The 13,014-nt window shown below is 47.7% G+C and overlaps 1 protein-coding gene across 1 annotated transcript in view; it reads right to left on the minus strand.

Annotated features, from left to right (window-relative positions):
* Nucleotides 1–13,014, minus strand: part of UBE2G2 (ubiquitin conjugating enzyme E2 G2) — a 359,465-nt gene that overhangs the window by 220,791 nt on the left and 125,660 nt on the right. The window lies entirely within an intron of this gene.

Raw genomic sequence — 13,014 nt, forward strand, 5'->3', positions numbered from 1 at the left:
GGACTTGAAACTCCGATCGGTGTTGGACAACGTGCCTATCATTGAGCTACGCTGGCCAGCCCTTAAGTTAGAATGTACTATTTATCCAACATGCAGCAATTATCCAATGTGTTACTTCGCAGCAATGGAATTTAGAGTGCGCAATGAAATTGTACAAAAGGTACCCGGCAGACAATGCCGGTGCAAAAGTCCTCCTCTGGCCACTCTTCCAACACGTCTTGACACCATTGTTATCGTTCTAAGAAACGCAGGCTTGGCACTGCTGTATTTTTGACAAGCTATTGGCAGCTACGGTGAAGTAATGTAAACTCCTTGAAATAAAAAAAAAAGTGTATGTTTCTTACTATAGTCACTTTTATATACTTATTCGTTAGTCCTTCGTCCATAGGATTCACCGAATGACTGTACTCGCATGAGATGTACTGTATTTGTTTTGGTATACCGCTTACTCACCCTGACGAGATCGGAAAAGTCCTTTACGCACCGGTTATGTTATGAGTATTTGTAAAGAACTATCGCTCGTGGGGTATCCTGGAGCTGTAGCAGGTGCAACTCTACCTTGGCCTAGGACTGGTGATTGGAAGTTTGTTTGAAGAGCCATGTCTTCAGTTGCCTGCAGTGTTCACGAATATAAGACATGGCGGCTCTGATGAGAATATAAGACATGGCGGCCTTTATTATTATTCGCCCAGACTAAGGAAACACGTTAATGGCCTCCACGAAAGAAGGACTGTTTTCAAAACTGCAGGTGGTACAAAAGATTGCAGCACGTTTAGTATGCCATCTTCCTCCCCTCTCTCCTCCGGGACCCATCATAAGAAGCCTACACTAGCTGCCAATAAAAAAGCATGCACAATTTAAATTTCTCTGCTTGTCCCACAAATCCCTATATGGCAATAGTCCCCAGTATCTACAGATAAATCATAACTGGTGTGCCCCCACCATGAGCTTAAGGTACTGCAGGAAACTTCTGTCACACACCCACCGGAGGCCTACTGACAGAAATGGGAGTATATCATTTTCATATTTATCCCCTCATTACTGGAATAAGCTCTCTTTACATCTCCGTGCTAGCGCCAATGACAAACTCTTAAAACATGGATGTTTTAGATTTGTCTTAGGTCACTGTCAATATCTTTTTCCTACTCCTGCCAGAAGACTGGCAACAGCGCCTAGAGACACACGTTCAGGGTGATTTGAGGCACTCAATAAGTTCCAATAATAAATGTGAAACAGCAGGTCGTTACAGGCTTTAGGATCGATGTAGGAGAAGTCCCAATCACCGTCTCTTGTCTTGCATATGCGAGGAATGATTGGGAGTCGGTGTCCTGCACAGCAAAGGGGCCTGGTAGGTTTGTGAATGAGATTCGGTGGTTGAGGTCATTTGGGCCAGTGTTTGGTAGGGTTTGAAGGTGTGTTTGAGGAGTTTTGAACCGGGCTCGTTTGTGTACTGGAAGCCAGTGGAGCTCCCTGAGCTGCAGCGTGTTGTGCGTGTGGCGTGGCGTGGCGTGGAGTGTGATGTTGGCTGCTGAATGGCTTGGAGTCGCCTGGGAAGTTGTTTGCTCTTACCGACATAAAGGGTGTTCCCGTAGTCTAACTTTTTTGTGACGAAGACCTGGGTGACTATTTTATGGGTGGTGGAGATCCACGGCAATGAGTTCTTCCCAAAAAGAACACATTCCGTCCTGTCAGTATTTGGTTTGAGACAGGTGGTCTTCACACAGTTGGCAACTTTGGCAAACTTGTTCTAAGTGTTGGGAGTTTTGTTCGAGAGGGAGAGGATCAGCTGAGTTTTGGCGTAGGATAGTATGTTGATCTCATGGGTGTGCATGATGCCTGTGACCAAGATTATGTAAGTATTGAAGCTAGGGTAGGGTTGAGAGATCCTTGTGATGCTCCACAGATGAGGTTGTGGGCATGTGAGCAGTAGGGGCTAGGCTGACTAGGTTCTTCCAGTCAGGAAGGAACATATCCATCAGAGCGAAAGTCTTTAGATTCCAATATCATGACATGTCAGGTTAAGAGTGCTGCGATGAAAGCTGTTTCCATGCAGTGGTTAAATCTGAAGCCTGATTGTGTGACATCAAGGTGTTGGCGTGTGTTAAGATGGTTGGTGCTTCTTAATCACCTTTTCCAGGACTTTCATCGGGTACAGTATTAGAGAGATGCATCTTCAATTGGCAAGCATTGTTGGGTCAGCCGATGGTTTCTTGAGCAGGGAAAGTACTGTAACAGGATTCCTGACTTCAGGGTAGATGGCTGTTAAGACAGGGCATTCAAGTCAAGTCAAGTCAAGTCAAATAATTTATATAGCGCACTACATACCCAGAGGGTCTCAAGGCGCTGAGGGAGGGGAGAAGGATTACTTGTCAAATATCCACGTTTTAAGTTGCTTTCTGAATGCTAGGTGGTTCTGGGTAAGGCGAAGGTAAGTGGGGAGTGAGTTCCATGTTTTAGCTGCCAGGTATGAGAAGGATCTGCCTCCCATGGTGGTCTTGTTGATGCGAGGTACGGTGGCGAGGGCTTGGCTGGAAGAACGTAGTTGGCGGGAGGGGGTGTAGAAGGACAGACGTGAGTTGAGGCATTCTGGTCCGATGTCGTAGAGTGATTTGTGTGCGTGGGTTAGCAGTCGGAAAGTGATCCTTTTATTGACGGGTAGCCAGTGGAGGTCTTTCAGGTGACCAGAGATGTGTTCGTTACGCGGGATGTCTAATATGATCCTGGCTGAGGCGTTTTGGATTCGTTGGAGTTTCTTCTGGAGTTTAGCAGTAGTACCTGCGTAGAGGGTGTTTCCGTAGTCCAGTCGGCTCGTGACCAGAGCATGGGTGACTGTTTTTCTGGTTTCGGTGGGGATCCAGCGAAATGTTTTTTTGAGCATGCGAAGAATGTTGAAGCAGGATGAGGATACGGCGCTGACTTGTCTGTTCATAGAAAGTGAAGAATCCAGGATGACGCCTAGGTTCCGTGCGTGGTCTGTCAGGATGGGTGCTTTTCCAAGGGCTTCCGGCCACCAAGAGTCGTCCCATGCCGAGGGGGATGTACCTAAGATGAGGACTTCTGTTTTATCTGAGTTGAGTTTCAGACGGCTGTGTTTCATCCATTCGGCAACTTCTTTCATTCCTTCATGTAGGTTAGTTTTGGCGGTGCTGGGGTCATTGGTGAGAGAAAGGATCAGTTGAGTGTCATCCGCGTAAGAGATGATGTTGAGGTTGTGTTGGCGAGCGATGGCCGCGAGGGGGCTCATGTATACGTTGAAGAGGGTGGGACTGAGTGAGGATCCTTGTGGTACGCCGCAGATGACTTCAGTGGCCTCGGACTTGAATGGTGGAAGGCGGACTCTCTGGGTTCTTCCGGTGAGGAACGAGGTGATCCATTCAAGAGCTTTTCCTTGTATTCCGATGTTTCTGAGGCGTTGTAAGAGGGTGCTGTGGCAGACTGTGTCGAAGGCTGCAGAGAGGTCGAGGAGGAGGAGGGCGACTGTGTCTCCATTGTCCAGTAGAGTTCGAATGTCGTCTGTTGCTGCGATGAGGGCGGTCTCAGTGCTGTGTTTTGCTCGGAAGCCAGATTGTGAGGAGTCGAGGGATTTGTTGGCTTCGAGGAAGGCGGCGAGCTGGTTGTTGACAGCTTTCTCGATGACTTTGGCCGGGAAAGGAAGGAGCGATATGGGGCGGTAATTTTTGAGTTCGGTGGGGTCTGCTGTGGGTTTTTTCAGAAGGGCGGTGAGTTCAGCGTGTTTCCAGCTTTCCGGGAAGGTGGCGGAGTTGAAGGAGCAGTTGATGACGTCTCGGAGGTGCGGTGCTATGATGGAGTCTGCTTTGTTGAAGATGTGGTGAGGACAAGGGTCTGTGGGGGATCCTGAGTGGATGGAGTTCATCAGGCGGATGGTGTCCTCAGTGGAGATTGGGTTCCAGTCGTTAAGGGTGTTTAAGGGGGAAGAATGTTCAGCATATGGTTGGGTGGGTTGGTCTCCGGGTTGGTTGTCGAAGCTGTTGTGGATGTCTGCAATTTTGTTGTGGAAGAATAAAGCCAGGGAGTCGCAGAGGGCTTGAGAGGGGGTGATGTCGTTGGAGTTGGCTGAGGGATTGGTAAATTCCTTGACGATGTTGAAAAGTTCCTTGCTGTTGTGGGCGTTGTTGTCTAGTCGATCCTTGAATGCTGTTTTCTTGGCCTTCCGGATTAGTTGGTGGTGTGTGCGGGTGGCGTTTTTGAAGGCGTCCTTGGTGGTAGTGGTTGGGTCTTTTTTCCAGGCCTTTTCCAGGGAGCGGCAGAGTTTCTTGGACTTCTTAATATCATCGTTGAACCATGAGGCCTTCTTGCTGCCAGGTTTGCTTTGACGTTTTTTCAGTGGTGCTAGGGTGTCGGCGGTGTTGGATAACCATAGGGTGAAGTTGGCGGCGGCTTGGTCTGGGTTAGAAGAGTGGGCTGGGGTGTTTAGAAGGAGCGATGAGGAGATCTGGTCGATGGTGATTTTGTTCCAGTTTCTTTGCAGAGTTGGTTGGAGGTGGTTGATGGGTTTAGGCTTGTTGTAGGTGAAGTGAACGCAGCTGTGGTCAGTCCAGAGGAGATCCGTAGTGTGGCTGAAGGAGACATGATTGCTGGAGGTGAAGATGGGGTCGAGTGTGTGACCTGCGATGTGGGTGGGGGAAGTGACCAGTTGTTTAAGTTCGAGGTTGGCGAGGTTGTCCAAGAGGGTGGTGGTGTTGCGGTCGTTGTTCTTTTCAAGGTGAAAGTTGAGGTCTCCCAGAAGGATGTAATCTTTGGATGGGAGCGCGTGTGGAGTGATGAAGTCCGTGATGTCTTCACTGAATTTTGCGCGGGGTCCAGGTGGTCTGTAGAGGAGGGTGCCTCTGAGTGTGGTCTTTGGGTCGATGTGGATCTGGAAGTGAAGGTGTTCAGAGTTGGCGAGATTGACGTCTGAGCTGGTTGAGATGTGGATGGATTTCTTATGGACGATAGCGATTCCTCCTCCTGTGTGGCTGGTACGGTCCTTGCGTGTGATCTTATAATCTTCAGGGATGGCAATGGTGATGTCTGGGGCGGAGGAAGCGTTCATCCATGTTTCTGTTAGGAAGGCGATGTCTGGAGAGATGGTGTCTAGTAGATTCCAGAGGTCAATGGCGTGTCTGTGGACCGATCGGGTGTTGAGAAGGATGCATTGTAGGTGGTTGGGGTCGGGAATCAGTGGTGTGGTCGTAGCGGAGAAGTTGTCGGTGCCGATGAATTTGCAGGAGTAGCAAGAGAAAGGTCCATGGGTGTGTCCAGGAGCGGCTTGGACGCAGTTGGGGGCGCGACCGGGGTTAAGGGCTAGGAGGGTGGCGGCATCGTAGGTAATGCGGGAGGGCTGGGCAGTGCGAGGGGCAGGGGGTCTGGCGTTGGGCGCGGTCCAGGCGCGGACGGGCGTAGACGGGCTTACCTTTGGCGCACCTTCGGCGCGGATTGGGCGCGGATTGGGTGCGGTCGCTGCGCGTAAACGCTGCGCGCGGGGACTCCTGTCATATATGGATAGAGGAGGGGGAGGGGCGAGGGCGTCTCAGCTGGGAGGCGGGGCGGGCACACGAGGACCACAACAACAATCAAAATGGAGGCGGAGGGGGGAGCACAGCGGAGCGCTACAGGCAGACGCGCGACCAAGGTGAAAACAGCAGTAAATATTAATTAAAATGCAAGTCAAGGATCAGGATCTATGCGAGTGATGAACTGATGGGTTGCAGTACATTGGTGAAGACACGGGGGGGCAAGGGTTCGATGGGGTCCCAGAGTAAAAGTACTGCATGGTGGAGGTGGTCTTATTCGTGGAGATATATATATATTTTTTAATGGAACCCACTGCTTTAATAGGGTTACTGAGGCAGGAAAAAACTATTACTAGAAACTGAAACCCTCGGCTCAGAGGATTGTGATTTTCATTTCTAATCTTTATTTTTCTGTTCAAAAATCGATTTATATATCATCTTTCTTTTGTAAATTGTTACTGTTATCTGATCAGACAATGCATCCTTCCTGTCTTCAACACAGATTTCAATGAAAACAAGATTGGAATTAATAAAATAACATATCCTGTCATCCACAACCATACACACTGCAATTGTTTAAAAAAAAAGTCTGTAACAGCACAGGACTTGAATGTTCTCCAAAGTATCACTGATTGGATTATGTTCAACATCCGAATAACATACATTTCGTTATACATAACTCAAATATGTTATTACAATTAAATTATCTTTTTTGTTCAAAACCGTGGCCAAAGTAGTACGCTTTCATAAATGAAGAAAATAAATGAAAATCACAATCCTCTGAGCCACACGTTTACGTGTATTTCTGTGAGATGTTTCCATAAGATTTAAATTGAAAGGTTGACCGAAGTTCCAGTTTCTATTAATACTCACCCGTGGAGATGGCAGGCTATATGGTCAGTGCAGTTTACTTGGACGAGGTGGGAAGTCATATTGCAAGGGCTGCTGGTTATCTTGCTGCAGAAGTGCTGAGAGAGCTTGGAGCAGAGGTCTTGTGAGCGGGGATGCTGTTGGAGGCTGCCACTGGGGACGTGAAATCTTTCACAATGCCAAAGATCTTTTTACCTCTGTCGGTGCTAATGTCAATACAGTCCGCGAGTGTGAAGTGTTTTGTGGTGTGGATCTGCTGGTGGCAGCATCGGAGGGCAGATTTGAAGGTAATCTTGTCAGCGTTGTCCTGGCTCATTCTCCAACTGTGTCCAGTTTTTTGCACTGGAACTTCCTCATCTGAGCTCCTCCATGTACCAGCTGCATTGTAGTCTGAATCTAGTTGCTTTATTGGGTTTGAGGGGAGCCAGGGTGTCAGCGCAGGCAGAAATCCAGTTGCTGAAGTTCGTGATGGCGTATAGGATGCTATATGTTCAGACAAGTTTTCCTCTTAGATTTTGTGCCAGTCCAGCGAGATGGTTTACCGGTGGTAAATCTGTGTTGATACAGGGACAGGAATGGCGAATTTGATGAGTGCCTGGTTGGTCAGGGTGATTGGTGTGGGCTTGCCACCAAAGATGTTGTTCAAATTGGTGAAAATCGGATCCAAAGGTGCACTGTTGAGTGCATGGGTTCTTTCTAGCTTTTGAGGAGGCCAAGGTTTTTCAGGCCTTCGAGTAGTGAGGTGTTGTTTGGGTTGGTGCAGTCTTTGAGGTGAAAAGTCAGGTTTGTGGGTCAATGAAGCAGTAGAGTCGAGGATGAGTGATGCGACCAAGTCCCCAATGTGGTCGGTGAATTTGGTGTGTAGTGCTAGAGGTCTGAAGATGAGGTCTGAAGATGAGGGCGCCACTCAGGGTGAAGTTGGATGTGATGTGGCGATTGAAGGACAGGTGTTTCATATTGCTGGGAATGTGTTGGAGGAGGTGGTGCTGCTGATGCAGTTCTTTGAGACTATAGCGATTCCAAAGCAGCCGGGCTTGCCTAGCAATATTGTAGATAGGCGGGATGGCTGTGGCTATGTCTAAGGAAGATGAAGGGTTCAACCAGGTCTTCATGACGAACAGCAAGTACGGAGCGTGGGTGTGTAGCAGGTCCCACATATCTATGGAATGTTTAGTGAAAGAGTGGGTGTTGATGAGTATGTACCCTGGCTCTACATGTCCAGACGCCGGCAGACCCCCCGATCGGAAAGCGACGAAAGCATAACCGTCAGAGTGTCTCTGCACCGCCATTAACATGACGACTATTACTGGCTAAAGTCTAGAAGCTCACAGACCCCCCAGCGTAAATATAGTGGACGCAAACCAAAGATAGCCAGCGCCACGAGAAACGCTGTTCAGATACCGGCAGACCCCCCGATCGAATAGCGAAGAAAAGATAACCATAAGAAAGTGTTCTCGTACCGCCACTAATATGACGACAACCGCCGGTTAAAAGCCAAAAGCTCATAGACCCCCCAGTGTACACACAGTGGACACGGACCAAAGACAGTCAGCGCCACGAGTAAACGACCAGAGCTCCCGATTTAGAGACCTATCAACCTCATCGACAGGTTACCTGTACTACACCTCTTCCGTGCTAGGAGCACGCCACCTAGCAATTGTACAAGACCGCCTTGCAGCTCAAAGTCCGAAGTCCATACTCAGCTAACGGGATACCGACTGAAAGAGAAATAAAATAAGCACAATAAACTACAATACAGGTCCATTTGGATACTCACATGGCTCCCTGATGAAGGCCCCCAGCCGAAACGCGCGTAGTTGTCATATTTAGCCATGTTTTTATGTATAGTGTGCTGAAACAATTTTCCACACAACCTCCAAGCGCAAACTCATTATCTTGAAATGTGTACAGGATGCAACAATAAGTGTATATATATGTAGATTGACAGTCACATGTATGTTGGAGGTACACGCACAATAATTACCTGCAATAAATCAATGATGTTTTTTATCAGAACAATATTTGAATAAAGTAAAATAAAAGCTATATTTTTGTATCATACACTCTGTCCCTCAAGAGTTCTTTGCTGTCACGTGTCCGCCCCTGTCCTCCTTTTATAACCAGTTCCTAATTACTTTTCTTCCAAAGAGTATGTAGTTTGTGGCAACGCGGGAGGCAGGAAAGAGGTAAGGAGTGCACGGGGAGGTAGAGGGAGGGAAAAGAGCAGGAAACACACAAAGAAGAAGAGAGAACAAAGAGATAAGCAAAGTGAAATAGGAAACAGAGCAGACATGAGCAAGATGTGAATTAGTAAGGGAGAACGAAAGAAAAGAGCAGAAAACATCAAAATAGAAGAGTGGTGAAAGAACGGAGGTAGGAGTGAGAACGAAATGAATGACCAAATAAGACGAAAAAGCAGTGAAAAGGCACAAAAAAACAGTGGGACAGTTTTGTGAGTTGATGCTCCTCCATTTCAGTTCAAGAAGGATAGATAATAAGACAAGGATTCAAATCCTCTTTTTGAAAGCAGCTTTGTATATTTATTTTCAAATAAACTTTTTGACAGGATTAATCCCGTCAATAAGTTTATTTGAAAATAAATATACAAAGCTGCTTTCAAAAAGAGGATTTGAATCCTTGTCTTATTATCTATCCTTCTTGAACTGAAATGGAGGAGCATCAACTCACAAAAGTGTCCTGCATGAACTCCTTGTAAGGCCTAAGAGGTCCTGGGCCTTGAGTAAATCCTCCTCCGCAACTCACTTTTGTTCAAAATTGGGTAATACTATCCAGTGCTGGGATCCTAGGACTTCCTTAACTGACAAACCAGTAAAGTCAGAGGCAGCCAGCAGGTAAAAAAGAGGCAAGCTAATAAACAGTGGCAATAACAGGCAAAGCAAAAGAGAGAGTGGAGCAAGAGAGAGAGGGAGCAAGAGAGAGAGGGAGCAAGAGAGAGAACAACAGTGGAGGGGCATCCAGAAGCGAGGAATGAGCTTCACAGGCACAGGATCGGGGTCGAAAAGAGCCTCTCCCTGCCAGAGGACCAGGCACAGGTAAGTCGTAGGGGATATAGGAGGGACCTGCGTAATGGCTGGCCCGCCCCACACCCACCATTCAGTAGATCTGGGACAGGGGAGGAGAACAGAGGGTGGTGGGCAGGGCTAGGGAGAGGTGCGGGAGGAAGCAGGGCAGGGCAAGGCAGGAGGCAGGGAAGAGACAAAGAGCGCACAGGGAGGCAGAAGGAGGAAAGAAAAGCGGGAATGCACAAAGAAGGGGGAGAACAAAGAAATGAGCTAAAAACAAGCAAAGCGGAAATATGAAACGCGACCAAGATGTGAAAAAGTGAGGAAAATCGACAAAAAGAGCAGATACGATCAATTAGAGAAAAAAACTTAGAGTGCTGTGGGAAGAGAGGCAGTATTGAGAGTGAAATGAACGAGTTAACAAGGCTGAAAAAGCAGCAAAACTATACTAAGAAGCAGATAGGCAAAAAAACAGCAACGTCTGAGGCAACCAAGAAGCAAAACAGAGAGACAAGCAAATGCGGCAATGACAGACAATGCAAAAGGGAGAGAGGAGCAAGCGAGACAGACAGAGTGTGAGAGTGTGGCGGGGCAGTGTGAGCCGAGGCGGGAGCTGGGTCCGAAAGGGCCTTGGAGGACCAGGCAAAGAGCAGGCACCAACGCAATCCGTTAGCATGGTACTCGGATCCCAGCGATAGCAATTTAGTCACACCTAAAGTTTGTCAAGCAGTTTCCATTAATGTCATGCAATTGATGGTGGGATTTATTGCCGTGAACATTTCTACAAGTACCACGGGCACATGCTAATTTCTTGCCCTCTAGTTAGTCGGATACTTCATATTATTATTATTAGCATTCTCATGCATACAGATACTCACTGTCAGTTAGTGATCTAGGTATTACAACGTTCCTGCTCTATTCCGCTTGTCACTAATTGTTAGGATGGCTTTTTATGTGAGTAACATAATTGTGCTATTTAGTCTCATGTGCTGCTTGTTTTACTTTAGTCTACATTTGTTTTAGGCTTTACATCTAAGCTACTGAAGTTACATATGTACTTTAGGCATAGTTTAACTTCTACCCCTAATATTGACGTCTGATAAGTAAGTGTCATGCAGGATGAAGATTGTTTAATCATGAAGCACAAATTCCTGTCAAATCAAAGACTATTGATAGTATCTGTGAATTACATTTTTCTGTGTTAAATATGATTGTATGCTTCTTACCTTACTAACGGGGTAGTGTTATGTCTTTGAGCATTCTAGTAGCTGGGCGTGGGTGGAGTCATGGGGTGGAGGAAGAGGCGGGGCACGAGCAGGAAAGAGTTAGAGTAGGGACAGGGACGAGGAAGGAGTGTGTTAATAAAGCTCCTTGAACATCAAGTAGTGTCCATCATTATTGCATGCACGACACTACAGCTGGCGACGAGGGTGGGATGAAGTAACCTGCCATCCCCACATTGAGGAAATGAGTGCCCTGTCCCTGGGCAACACCGAGAAGTAGTCGCCGTCGCGACACGTGTGCCCCCAGAGAAGATCGCCGCCTGAGGACCCAGGCCAGCGACAGCTGTGACAGCTCCACGATCCGTCGATCGTGTGGAGCGCTGCCGAGTGAGTACTAAAATAAGTTTGCTGGCGAGAAGTCACTTCGCGCCAAAACGGGAGCTCACCCCAGATGCGTGCAACTTGGTAAGGCGTCGGAAGTGACAGCGAGCGAAGCGACAGAGTCGCGAGCCTACCGTGACCCCTCGGGCGAAGAAGTTCCAGATAAAGCAAGCGGAGCGCGGCTGCTACAGTGCTACTGACAAGATAGGCGATCCGGTGAGTCTCAGTAACTGGATCGGAGTGAGGAGGATGAATGAGGTTGAAATCTCGCGGGAGCCGAGATTTCACTAGCGGCGGCCATCTTAAAGTCAGGCAGCCCACAAGACAATCCCTATGTGCAAATGGGAAGCGGCCATTTTGAAGTCAGGTGGCTCACGGCTCCAGCAAACAAGCATTGGTGAATGCGAAACAAGCACTGGTAAATGCAAAACAAGCACTGGCAAATACAAACAAGCATTGGTGAATGTGAAACAAGCACTGGTAAATGCAAAACAAGCACTGGCAAATGCAAACAAGCATTGGTGAATGCGAAACAAGCACTGGTAAATGCAAAACAGGCACTGGCAGATGCAAACAAGCATTGGTGACTGCGAAACAAACACTGGTAAATGCAAAGACAAGCACTGGCAAATGCAAAAATAAGCTTGGTGACTACGAAACAAGCACTGGTAAATGCAAAAGCAAGCATTGGCAAATGAAATAGAATAAGCAGTGGTGAAAGAAAACAAGCACTGGCAAACACAAACAAGCATTGGTAAATGCGAAACAAGCAGTGGCACCTTAAAAAGGGTTTAGACAAAACGACTGGCACCAGTAAGATAAAAGGTGTCGTAGCCAATCGCGCTAAAGGATGTCGAATCCACCGCAAGAGAATGGCCATGCTGCCGTGGCTACATCGACTGAACCTCGAATATCACACTTGCGTCCCCCTGAACCACTAATGTTGGTGGCTGGCGGAAGCATGGGCCCTCGATGGCAAGAGTGGCTAGAAGATTTCGAGGACTATCTTGAAGGTTCAAAGGTCACTGTAGATAAAGAGAAACTCATTGCATTGCGTAATTTAGTTGGCAAAGAAGTCAGCAAAGTGATTAAAGAGCTGCCAGAAGATGACAGAGGGACTTATGCCAAAGCAAAAGAAGCGCTGAATAAGAAATTCATACACAAGAGGAACGTGGACTATGAGAGATATGTTTTTCATCAAGCTCGTCAAGACAAAGAAGAAATGATGAGCACCTTCATCTCCAGGTTACGACGACTGTCTCAGTACTGCAATTTTGATGCGTTTTCAACGGAAGATGCTATCCGACTGCGAGTGAATGAAGGCTGTCACTCCGAAACACGCCGGAGGAGGTTGCTAAGAAAAAGCTATAACCTTGATGAGATAGAAGAAATGACAAGGGTACATGATCAGGCAGAGGAACACGCCAAGTGCATGGAGACAGGAAGAAGCGAGAGAAAAGAACAAGCCTTCTGGACGCACCGGACCAAGACTCGCAGGAGGTCAGGTGAACAGCAGAGGAGGTCCAGACCGGCCTCTCGTCATCAACACAAAGGATGCAGACGCTATGAGTCTAGCCGGAGAGCCAAGAAGACTGAACCTGCAAAGAAACTAGACAGGTCTAGAAAGTGCTATCGATGTGGATACGAGTATCCGCATTCAGGCGTCTGTCCAGCGATGGGTTAACAGTCTCACAAGTGCGGGCGCAAGAACCATTTTGAAGCAATGTGTGGAACATATAACAAAGAAAGGAGAGGTGAAACGAACAGGCGGCAGTCTGACCCCAGAAGACACCACGCCAAAGCGGTGCAAGACCGGGCGATGTCATCCTCTGGATCATCCCGCTCCAGCCAAGACTCTCGTGAATCTCAGTGGACCAGAAGGTCACCGAAACGATCACCGTCGAGAGAGTCCAGATCGACATCGGCAGAGTCTAATTATACTGATGAATATGTCTGCATGGTATCAGACCCTGATCAACTAAAAAGGTATCCTCCATTGGACAT

Source organism: Lissotriton helveticus, chromosome 3_1, assembly GCF_964261635.1.
Source record: "Lissotriton helveticus chromosome 3_1, aLisHel1.1, whole genome shotgun sequence".
In the NCBI taxonomy this organism is placed as follows: Eukaryota; Metazoa; Chordata; class Amphibia; order Caudata; family Salamandridae; genus Lissotriton; species Lissotriton helveticus.